General features: G+C 36.9%; 1 long non-coding RNA gene across 11 annotated transcripts; it reads left to right on the forward strand.

Moving 5' to 3' along the window:
* The first annotated feature begins 2,999 nt into the window (after positions 1–2,999).
* LOC138888760 (uncharacterized) lies at positions 3,000–8,804 on the forward strand. 11 transcript variants are annotated; one of them, XR_011406260.1, is made up of 7 exons: positions 3,000–3,170; positions 3,343–3,401; positions 3,563–3,636; positions 5,712–5,885; positions 6,396–6,465; positions 7,603–7,699; positions 8,401–8,804. It is a non-coding gene; the product is annotated as an uncharacterized lncRNA (long non-coding RNA). The 11 variants fall into 11 exon arrangements; XR_011406259.1 differs by having other exon boundaries at positions 3,000–3,148; positions 3,343–3,468; XR_011406257.1 differs by adding an exon at positions 7,427–7,471 and having other exon boundaries at positions 3,000–3,636.
* The last annotated feature ends 2,080 nt before the right edge of the window (positions 8,805–10,884 follow it).

A 10,884-nucleotide genomic window follows, 5' to 3' on the forward strand; every position in this document is an offset into this window, starting at 1 on the left:
TTGCCACATCATTTAACACGTGACATCATCTTTTTGTCTTGCAGTTTGACTAGATATATTTAACATGGCATGAGTCTGGGCCTTAAGATGAAATGGACCTTGGGCTTGAAAATAATAAAATAGCGCCCCTAACACAGGTGGATTCAGCAAGTATTTTTTGATGCTTTCAAAAGCATTTTGACATGACTGATCCCAATAAAAAGGGATATCCTTCCTCAATAGATGATTGAATGGTTGACACCGTCCGGCTAGATTAGAGATGAACCTCGGGATGAATGCAGAGTTAGACGCTCTCTCAAGTTCTTTGGCTTGGGCATTTTCCGAATGGCATCAATCTTTACATGATCAACCTCAATTCTACGATGACGCACAATGAAGCCAAGAAACTTTCCTGAGGTAACTCCAAATGCACATTTGAGTGGATTCATCTTCAGGTCGAATTTTCTTAACCTTTCAAAAACAATTCGAAGGTCTTCAAGGTAGTAACTCCTACTCTTCGTCTTCACCACAAAGTCATCAATGTAGCATTCAACCCTCTTATGAAGCATGTCGTCACAGATGTTTTGCATCGCGCATTTGTAGGTGGCACCAGCATTCTTTAGGCCGGAGCGCATCACTTTGTAGTAATATATCCCTTTTGGAGTTCGGAAAGCAGTACGCTCTTCATCTTTTGGAGACATTCTGATTTGATTGTATTCGGAGGACCCATCCATGAATGACATAGCTTCATGCCATGTCGTAGAATCAACCATGAGTTCAATAATAGGTAGCGGGAAGTCATCTTTTGGACATGCCTTGTTTAGGTCTCGAAAGTCAACACAAATACGTATTTGACCATTCTTCTTCTTGACAGGTACAATATTCGATATCCATGATGGGTACTTCACCTCTCGAATAAATCTCGCATCGATGAGCTTGTTGACTTTGACTTCAATTTGTGATACAAGATCGGGTCGATACATGTGTTGTGACTGCTTCATAGGGCATGCTCCACTTTTTATCCCTAAATGATGAACAACTACCTTAGGACTAAGACCATGCATTTCTTTATACGACCAAGCGAAGACATCTTTGTACTCAGTCAACAACTTGGAGTATTTCTCCTCCTCATGAGGCGTAAGAAGCGCACTAATGAAGGTGAGGCGTGGATTTTTCAGAGTACCTAAATTGAGTTCCTTAAGATCATCCACAGTTGATTGCCCGCCATGTTCTAGTTGAGGGGGAGCCTCATGTACTTCATCATCAACGTTAAGGCATGGGCTATCTTCTACAGTTATGTGATAGGATGGTTCCACAAAGTCTGACTTTTCTCTTTGACTTCCTTGGATGGTCGGCATGGCTTCTTTATCTTTCTTTGCGTCTTTACGAGGCTGGCAAGTATAAACAATGGTTCTCCTTTGCACCTTCATACGTGATGAGAAAGCACTACAGTTTTTTTTGTTAGCAACAACTTCAAAATGATCTCGCTCCTCATGGACTTGCTCCTTATGTTTTGACAGTATTTTTCTAGATGGTGACTTACTTGTGGTCCCTAGGCGACAAAAGACAGAGGTCTTTGGGGTAGTGGAAACTTCTTTTATATATTTGGAAGATACACGTTCACCTTTGTGACTTAGCCTTTCAAACACCGAGACCGGAGGGGTTAAGCCTCCAATGCAATCAAACACTGAAGCCCGTTGTTTTATTTTCTTGCCCTTAACTTCCTTTATCTCCTTTACCGAGGTGTATTGTGATGAAGCTATCTCTTTGCTTCTCTTAGATGAAATTCGAAAAGGCTCTGCCAAACTGAACCCCAACCCAAACTTTGGAATGGCGACGTAGTGCCCTTGCTTTCTCAACTTCATTTGGGACTCATTGTGCCCATGTATCATTTCACCAGTGACTTCGTCTTTGAGTTCTCCTAGTCGTGATGGATTGGAGAAGTCATAACCAAACTTTTCAAGCAATATGAAGGCCTTAGGATCATAGTGCTCTTTTATTTTATCAGTTTGGAGATTGCTTTTAAAAGACTCACAAGTCACGGATTGGATTTGTGCAACTGGGACAGCCATATGCTCCTTCAAATGTTGGATATCTTTGTGACTCATTTGCTTCGTTGGAGTACATTCCTGTAGCAAAGGTTGCCCTTTTCTTTCGACGCTCATATGGAACATAGCGAAGAACCAGATGCTCCTCAGTCTTTGTATGTATATCACCTTCAGATGATGATAACTTAATGGAGACTTCTTTTGTTCTCTTCTTAGGCAGCTTGGTGGTAGTCCATTGAGCCTCATTTTCTTCTTTTGACTTGACATCAGCTTCATCGTCTGAGGATGGTTTCTCCACACTCGGTTCATAAGAATCTAGGTAGAATTTTGCATCTGCAAAGTATGACTCCGTCTTAGTGAAGGGCTTGATACAAAAGTGGACTTTAGCGGCAATTATTTTGCGGCAATAAGGCAGTTGCCGCTACTAGATTTTGTAAGCTGAAATATTAGCGGCACATGACCATTAGCCAATAAAAGATATTCTTTAGTGGCAATAAAAATAAAATTACCACAAAAAATCACTTAGTGAAATCAATTTTTTATTATTTTAACTTTCCCTCCGTACAAGTAAAATAAAATCTTTCCCTCCAATATTTTTGGACGTGAATTAACTATTCCCTCCAATAAGAAAATAATACGATTCTACCAAAATAAGAAAAAGAAAACATTACGAAAACCTATCACTGGAAATTGTGGAGATCGAGCATTAAGGTTGTAGGTTAGGGGAAATTGTGATGTCTTTTTTACAGCGCACTAGAGTGAGACTAGCCAGTTAGAAATTAGTCTTAGAATGCTATTGATCAACTACTGATGATGTGCTTTATCTTTTGTGTATTAATACCTTACATCTTTCTCGCATTTCCTATATCTCTTATATTGTTGTTACTTTATTTTTTATGGTATTTTATGTTGTTTTATTATGAATATATTGATAGTACTAATATAGTACTCTCCTGAAAACAGCCTCTCTGTCCCTTGGGTAGAACTAAGGTGTGCGTACATATTACCTCCCCACACCCGCTTCTGGAGTTGTTGTTGTTGTACGGAAACCTATCACTGGACTCGGCTTGCCACAGTCTCCGGCCTGCCACAGCTCCGCCTATCTTCTTCCCAAATCCCTGGTAACTTTCTCTTCTTCTTCAGGTAAATTCCTTCCTTACCCAGCAGGTTGCTAGAAATCAATTTACAATAACTTTTTTAACCAAAAAATCAATCGCCAACTGCTCTTCAAGGATTTTTTCCCTCTCTCTTCCCAAATTTCATACATTAGTGGTTTAACTTTTATAATGAGAAACACTACATATGGTGGCTGCAGGCAAGTTACGGTGAAAGGTGTAATTGATCCAGAAAATTTCGGCGCTCTTCGAGTATTCCGTGACTGCCTGCCTATCTTTTGTCTTCGTTTTTTGCACAATAATTGCAACTATTCAATGTTGCTCAAGTTACTTCCCTCATACGAATTTACCAATTTATGCTTTATTATTAGTGTATTATAATTTACTTTTTTCCCGTCTTCAACTTCTCTTTTCGTGTAGGTTTCAAGATTGCTGCAAAAATTATTCTTCTCCTTCACATTTTTGTCTTTATCGCAAATATTCTGCTCACCCAGGTACAATTTATGATTCTTGATATCCAACTATGGCATTTTGGAATTTGTAAAAGAATAGTTTTTTTTTGTGTTTGCTAAATCGATTGTGATATCTTGCTGTTATTAGATTGATAGTCGATTGATTGAATTGATTCCCCCGCTATTCCTCTATTATTTTATGAATTAGGGAATTTTCCGCGGGAAATAAATCACAGCAATGTATACATAGAATTAAATTTTTTGAAAATTTAGTTGAGATAGAATAGATAATTTTTAAAGTATATATGCATAAGCAAGTTTGAGTACTATCGCTGTTGGGTACAGAATGGTACTCTAAAAAAAGAAAACACAAAGCAAACAATATTATCTAAGCTTATTTTCCATTGAACCATCCACTTAAGACTCCAAAAAACTCTCAATAAAGGCAAACATGTGAGTTGCAATTTAAGTATAAATAGATATAGTTGTTCAAAAAATCTGTCAATAGAGGCAAACAGCTAAGTTACTTGTTTCATTAAATGGAAAAGTTCACCATTGATTGAAATTGTTTCACATTCCAAATTGGGGTTCTTAGAATGGTATTATGATTGAAGCTGTTTCAAACATGCAATATGTATGATGAGTTCATAATTTGTACTTTTTATATCAATGTTGCATACAAGAAATCTGATTTCCTCACTTCTGGTGGTAAATTGCATATCCCCTATCACTGTTGTCAGAGTATCTGAAACTTCTATTGCGGCTGCAGTTCCAACTGCCTTTATGCAGTAGGTTTGTGTATCACATTGTATAGTTGCAGATCTGATGTATCTAAGTGAGATGTCATTGCTACTGATAAACTTGCTACTTGCGCATATTTATGTTTACTTTGATGTATCACATCTTTCGGAATAGAAGGATTTTGTTGAACAAGGCTGTAAGTTGTAATGCTAAAACTTATGAATATAGCATCTGAATACTTAGTTGGTCTCTTTTGATCCTTGCACTATTAGAATGGCTATTGGTGTGAAGGGATTATAGTTAAGAGGCCACGTGTGGGATTCCACTAGGTGGTTGTTGTTGTTGTTGTATCATTGTTAATATATCAATAATAGTTTTTCCCGTGTATTTTTTCTCACATAACTGATTGCAAATTAAAATCCCGATAAGGTAAGCACTACATGGTTAGAATAAAATGCTACTCATATTTCTTAATCTTTGTTTAACTGGCTCATATTATGATATTTTAGAATGAAATATACGTTCGCATTCCATTCCAAAGCAAAGTGGTAAAGTAAATCTTTACATTCCAAAACCCCTAATCATAGATTACTAACACTAATCCCAACAGATATCTAAAAATATACTTATTTCATATTTAAAAAAAAAAGCTACCCTCTGTTGGAGAATCACACGTGATAGGTGGCTTGAGGGTAAAAAAGGATTGTGGAGTCTGAGATGGAGTCCTCAGAAATATGTAAAAGCTAGAGAACAGATGAGCGATCAATGTAGTTTTTCTTTTTAAGGGAAATAATATTAAGCAATTGAAAAGAAAAAAGAGTTCTTGATTTTTGAGACTTTATTATCCTAAATAATGAAGCTTCTTTAGAGCCATGATTGTATTTGTTTTCTTTTTCACATGTTTTCTTGGAATTCAGCGGAATATCTTTGCTGATATAGTTGGTGTTTAGTGTCATTTTGGGTTCTTATTTAGTTAATTGTAAAAACAAATATCATGAAGCATGTATGTGGAATTGAAACCTTGACTTTTCATACGACAAGGAATGGACATGACACTGGATTGGAACAACTCCATTTGTCAAGTGGTGTCATCCAAATATAATTATTCCCTATTTCATTTTGTAATTATTATTTGCATATATATTTATTAAAGTTCAGCAAGCAGTGTCACATGTAGCAACGCGCATCCATCCAGATTGTCATTATGTACTGTACTTTTCTTGCAATATGTTTTAGGAGGGTAGTTTTGGTGTTTCCTTGGTCATGTATATATAACTAATAGAATGTGATCATATCATCTTGCTAACTGGGTACATATGTTCATCCTATTTGTTCCTTCTCCTATTTCCTTTTCTTTAAAAAAAAATTATATTCAGGTGTTGTTAGACCTACCAAGTATATTGCAGTATTGCTATACATAATCTCATCAAGAAGTGTTGTAACTACTGACGAGTAGAAGGATGGAGCAGTGTTTGGATCCATTGTTGCAGACTCTAGGGTTGAAGTGCGCCGAAGTTGTGCCCAAGAAGTTGCTAGGAGGAATGTAGAAGGTTTGTTCTCTCTTAGAGGACATTTACTTCTATTCCCACTGTATTCGTAATTGTAACTGAAATCCAATCCTATTAGTAATTCCAAAGTGTAGGTCAAAAAACACCTAGAGTATGTGGCAATTATAAGTGAAACCCTCTTAATAACGAATAAAATCAATTAGAATTTTTACTATCCAAAGTATTAAGCTTTTTCTAAGACATGCCTAAACTGATCTTCAATAATGTCGGAGAAAGTTCTTTTGTTTCATGTGTATCTTTATATTTGAAAATATCTTGCACCCACTAATGAATTTCCTTTCACGGTAAAGACTTTTTGGCAGAATTGAACACGTACAACTATTATCAGAGAGGGGATCTTGGTCCTTTCTGATCTGCCATCTTTTTCAAGTGATTCTGTTGCACTGAATTTTACTTTAGTTAAATATTCAAAGGACTCATGTCTATATATTTATTTGTTTGGTCACTTGTAAATGTCGTATTAATCTTTAGAATTTTTTTTGGTCAATGCAGGATTTTGGATCGGTGGATTTGGACTGGGGGAAAGCATGGAGAGCGCAACCCCCTCCTTAGTGTTGTTATGGTATGGTTCTCTTATGGTATTTCAGGCTTCTGTTCTTTTTCTTTTGGACCTGGTTGTTGCTACTGTCTGTTTATTGCTTCATTTTCACTTCTTTTGAGCCGAAGGTCTTTCGTAAACAACCTCTCTACCTTCATTAGGTAGGGGTAAGGTCTACGTACACTTCACCCTCCCTAGACCCCACTTGTGGGATTTTACTGGGGTTGTTGTTGTTGTTGTTGTTCTTTTTCTTTTGGCAGGAAATACTTTTGCTTCTAAAGAAGTTCTGCTCTTGAAACGAATGTGGAAGGCAAGGATAGGCTGTTTTTGAACTTACCTAATGGGCATAAAGATAGGATTCTGATCGTAAGATGTCTTGATAAGCAATTTACTTTAGATCTATTCCCCGTGTACTAATTTTTTGGTGAGGCAAATGAAGAAATCTGTTGTTTCCAGCTTCGAAACTTAGTGGATAATGGGCTCTCTCCTCTAAAATTCTCCACTTAAATACTAAACTTAGTTCCCTGGCATAATCCAAACTCTTCACATGCGCCTACCACATATTTCGTGCTCTTCTACTTGGACCAAACCTTTGGGTGCTATTCCCCTTATACTTTAAGGAGCTCTGTTGACTACTTAGCACCTTATGTAATGTAAAGTGTAAACTGATCTGAGTTTGACTCAAATGCCGCATGAGTCAAACTTTTATCAGGTTTTTAGTTTGTTTGAAGGTTCATATCGATAGTCTGCACCCACGTCATCCCTCTCGAATCGGGTGCATATAGCCAAAGTGAAGATTCCATAACATGGGTTCTTAATATTAGTTGTGGATCATCTATGGTCCTGCATTTCTTGGAGTAGTTTGGTGCTGATGCTTATGTCATGAGAGTGCATTAAGCGGTTCAAGTGCCACATTTGATATACATGTAATCTAGTTATAGGTGGTTCTGTATTGTGTAAAGATTTTCTTTATGATCTCCTTCAGGTCCATAAATTGCCACTCATCTTCATTCAGTCTCTTCACTTGAAGGTCGATGTTCATGCTAACTTTTTATTTTAACTAATGTTAGTTTCGGAGAAATGGGTTTCTGTTAGTTATGCTTATAATGGTCCTATATTGGATTTGGTACACTGTAAATGGTTTCACTTGTTTGCATACAGTGGAAGACTCAAGTTTTTGGTGGCCTATGGTGTTACTGATGACAGGATAGTTTACCTGAAGAAAAACCACGTCTTATAAGTGGCCTCGGACTACCAGGTAGACATCTTGAATGTTTACAATTCCTTGTTCATCTCTTCCTGTGTTCTCTAGTCGGTCTTCTTCTTTCACTCATTCACTGTTGCACTCACAGAAAAATATTTGCTTACCGGTGCATGCCAACATAGTGATTGATAGTGTTTGAAAATAGAAGAGGAGCTTGTTTGTTATATAGCTAGTCTAAAGAAATAACTTCAAAATCTACCAGATTTAACCCGCTTGCCTTCTGCTGTGAAAACTTTTGGCTATTTAAATTAATAATTATATACTTTTTTGTGGCTGAATGGATTAAATTTTTTATCTTTATAGAAGAGGTCTTGCAAGGTGTTGTTGCGGGTATTGACCAGCATATTGATGACTTCTTTCCTCTCTATATCTGATTCTCTGACCTTTGCGATCGTGACATGAAATTATTTTCCAGCTACATCTACCATCTTACACTGGGAGGCTTTGCTCTCACCTTTCCGCTTGAATGAATAGAAACACAAATTACAAAATACCAACCAAATAGTGATTTAGGAAGTGATGGCACAAAAATAAATTTGAAAGCAACCATGTATAGATAAGTCTTATTCATACTTCAGACTTCTTGTGATATTCAATGTAAGTGAAATTAGCAGCATACTGGCGTAGCTACAATTATGCTCGATTTAATACCAATAGAAATGATAGAATGTAGTCTGACCATTCACTTTCTGCAGATGGTGCCGTGAAACAACACTGTTTCCGTGGTAAGTGTGTGTGCAAAGTAGAAGAAGAAGATTTGCTTGCTTATGCGTACATCTACCGTGCTCATATATTTCATCTATTAACATAGTTATTTTATAATTTCACGTCATACACTATGATGATCGATAATTTAGGGGGACACAGATTTCAACATGATGAAGAGTTGCAAAAATTATTTGAAGACTATTATTCGTTGGGATTAGACATATATAATGACATTAGCTATTTACTTCCAACAATATAAGTTTTTTTTAAGTTATTGTGATTAATATTTTGGATTAGTACTTTCTTTTGTTTGTTAAGATTTAATGAGATACATTATGTTTTTATGAATTAACATTAATATGTTATGTTATTTGGAACTATTTTGAACGAATGTAGTAGCTATTATTATGTAGTAGATTTAATGGGATATTGTAGTCATTATAATTGCTTCTAAAGATGACTTTTAGTGGTAATTTGATTGAATTTACTAGCCATTAAAATGGATGCTAAAAAGGCATACTAATACGTTTTCAGAAGGGATATTATAGCCAATCTTATTGCCACAAAATAATTACTGCTAAAGATATGGACTTTTAGGGACACTTTTTTTTTTTTTGAATTTAGCAACAATAAAAATGGACAATAAAAGAGCATTAGTAGCCGTTTTAGCTTGGATTTAGCAGCCATGACAATTGTCGCAAACAATTGCCGTTAAATCAAATGATATTTAGTGGCAATAAGTCACACCTTTTACCAGCTTTTGTGATAAACGTCGCTAAAGGCTTTACCGACCCCGGCTTCATCGGCTAAACATCAATAGCCGGTAAATGATGCAGCAGCTATTGTTATTGCCGCTAATGCTCTTTTTTATTGCCGCTAAAGCCCCTTTTTGTTGTAGTGATCTGCATCAATTTTGACTATCTCTCCATCCTTTATGTACTTCAGACATTGATGCAAAGTAGATGATACCACCCCATTCTCAGGAATCCAAGGACGTCCAAGCAACAAGTTGTATGATGTCTTAGCATTTATAACATGAATCAGGGTGTTTGACTTCATCTCGTGTTTGACTTCATCTCACCAATGGATAATCTCATGCGGATTATACATATGGCTCGTTGTCCTCCTTGGTTGAAACCTTGGATTGTTAGGCTACTTTTGGATAACTCATCGATAGAGATCTCGAGCTGTTTTAGCACCATCTTTGGCATGATATTGATAGTCGAACTGTCATTAACAAGTATGCGATTGAGATGTTATTCCCGAATGGCCCCTACAACGAATAAAGGTTTGTTATGTGTCTTAGACCCCAGTAACAAGTCATCATCTGTAGAGGAAATTGTTGCACAACATGTGACAACTTTTACATTATCATGATGTTCTTGTGTTTTAATTAGAGCAAGCTCATCGTTGCTTTCCTTTGTTTCATCAGTACTAGAAACTATATGAGTTGACCAATGTGACCACCATGAAGGAATTTTCCAAGAAAGAATTAATGCAATGTGATGGATTTTCGGAACATCAGCGATAAGGCACCGTTAATCTTCTTGTTAATAGAAGATTTAACAATTCTTGGTAGTTGTAGCTTATCCACATCGCTTATTTTTGCTCTTGGCTTGGGAAGTTGTAGCCTCAACACTACTTGATATTTTTGTTTCTTGTGAGTGACTAAAGTCCAACCTTCATCGTCTTTGTCTTTGAATTGAGTGCCCAGCTCTAGTGAACCTTCAAGATTTTTCCTTGGAAAATCAACTTCAACGGGCTCGAAACTTCCAAATTGTTAGAAGGCGGTACTTGACGCGTTCTGCAACCTTGAACACTTCTTTTCTTCGAGCGCGATACTTGCATGATTTGCTTCTGTTGTTTCATCCATGTCTATGATGATTTTTCCTTCACTTACAAGAGCCATGATTTTCTCCTTTAAGACGAAGCATTTCTCTATAGGGTGGCTAATGACGCGATGAAACTTGCAGTATTTCGGATCGCCAACTTTGCCAATTTCCTCTGGCCTTTTTTATTCAGGGAGATCGATGACTTTCTTGTCCAGCAGTTCATCAAGGATTGTGGGTACGTCTGAATCTGGAAATGGATAAACCTTCGCCTCTAATTCCTTCAAGGTGGGACGATTCTCCTCTTTGGGATATTGACTCGGGGTCTTATCCTCCTTCACTTTTTGATTAGTAGTAACCTTCACAAAAGTTGCTTTTATCGCTATTGATTCTTTGGTTTGGTTCTTTGATGCAACATTTTTCTTGAACTCCTTCTGATCAGCAAATGAAGGTGCCTTTCCATGACTTGCGATGCTTAACTCCATGTCGTGCGCTCGTGTTGCAAGTTCTTCAAAAGTTCGCGGTTTGATCCCTTGTAGGATGTACAAAAGGCCCCAATGCATTCCTTGAATGCACATCTCCACAACAGATATTTCTAGAAGGCTATCTTTGCAGTCCAAACTTAATTTTCTCAAATGATTA

The sequence above is a fragment of the Nicotiana sylvestris genome, chromosome 3 (genome assembly GCF_000393655.2).
Source record: "Nicotiana sylvestris chromosome 3, ASM39365v2, whole genome shotgun sequence".
Classification (NCBI taxonomy): domain Eukaryota; kingdom Viridiplantae; phylum Streptophyta; class Magnoliopsida; order Solanales; family Solanaceae; genus Nicotiana; species Nicotiana sylvestris.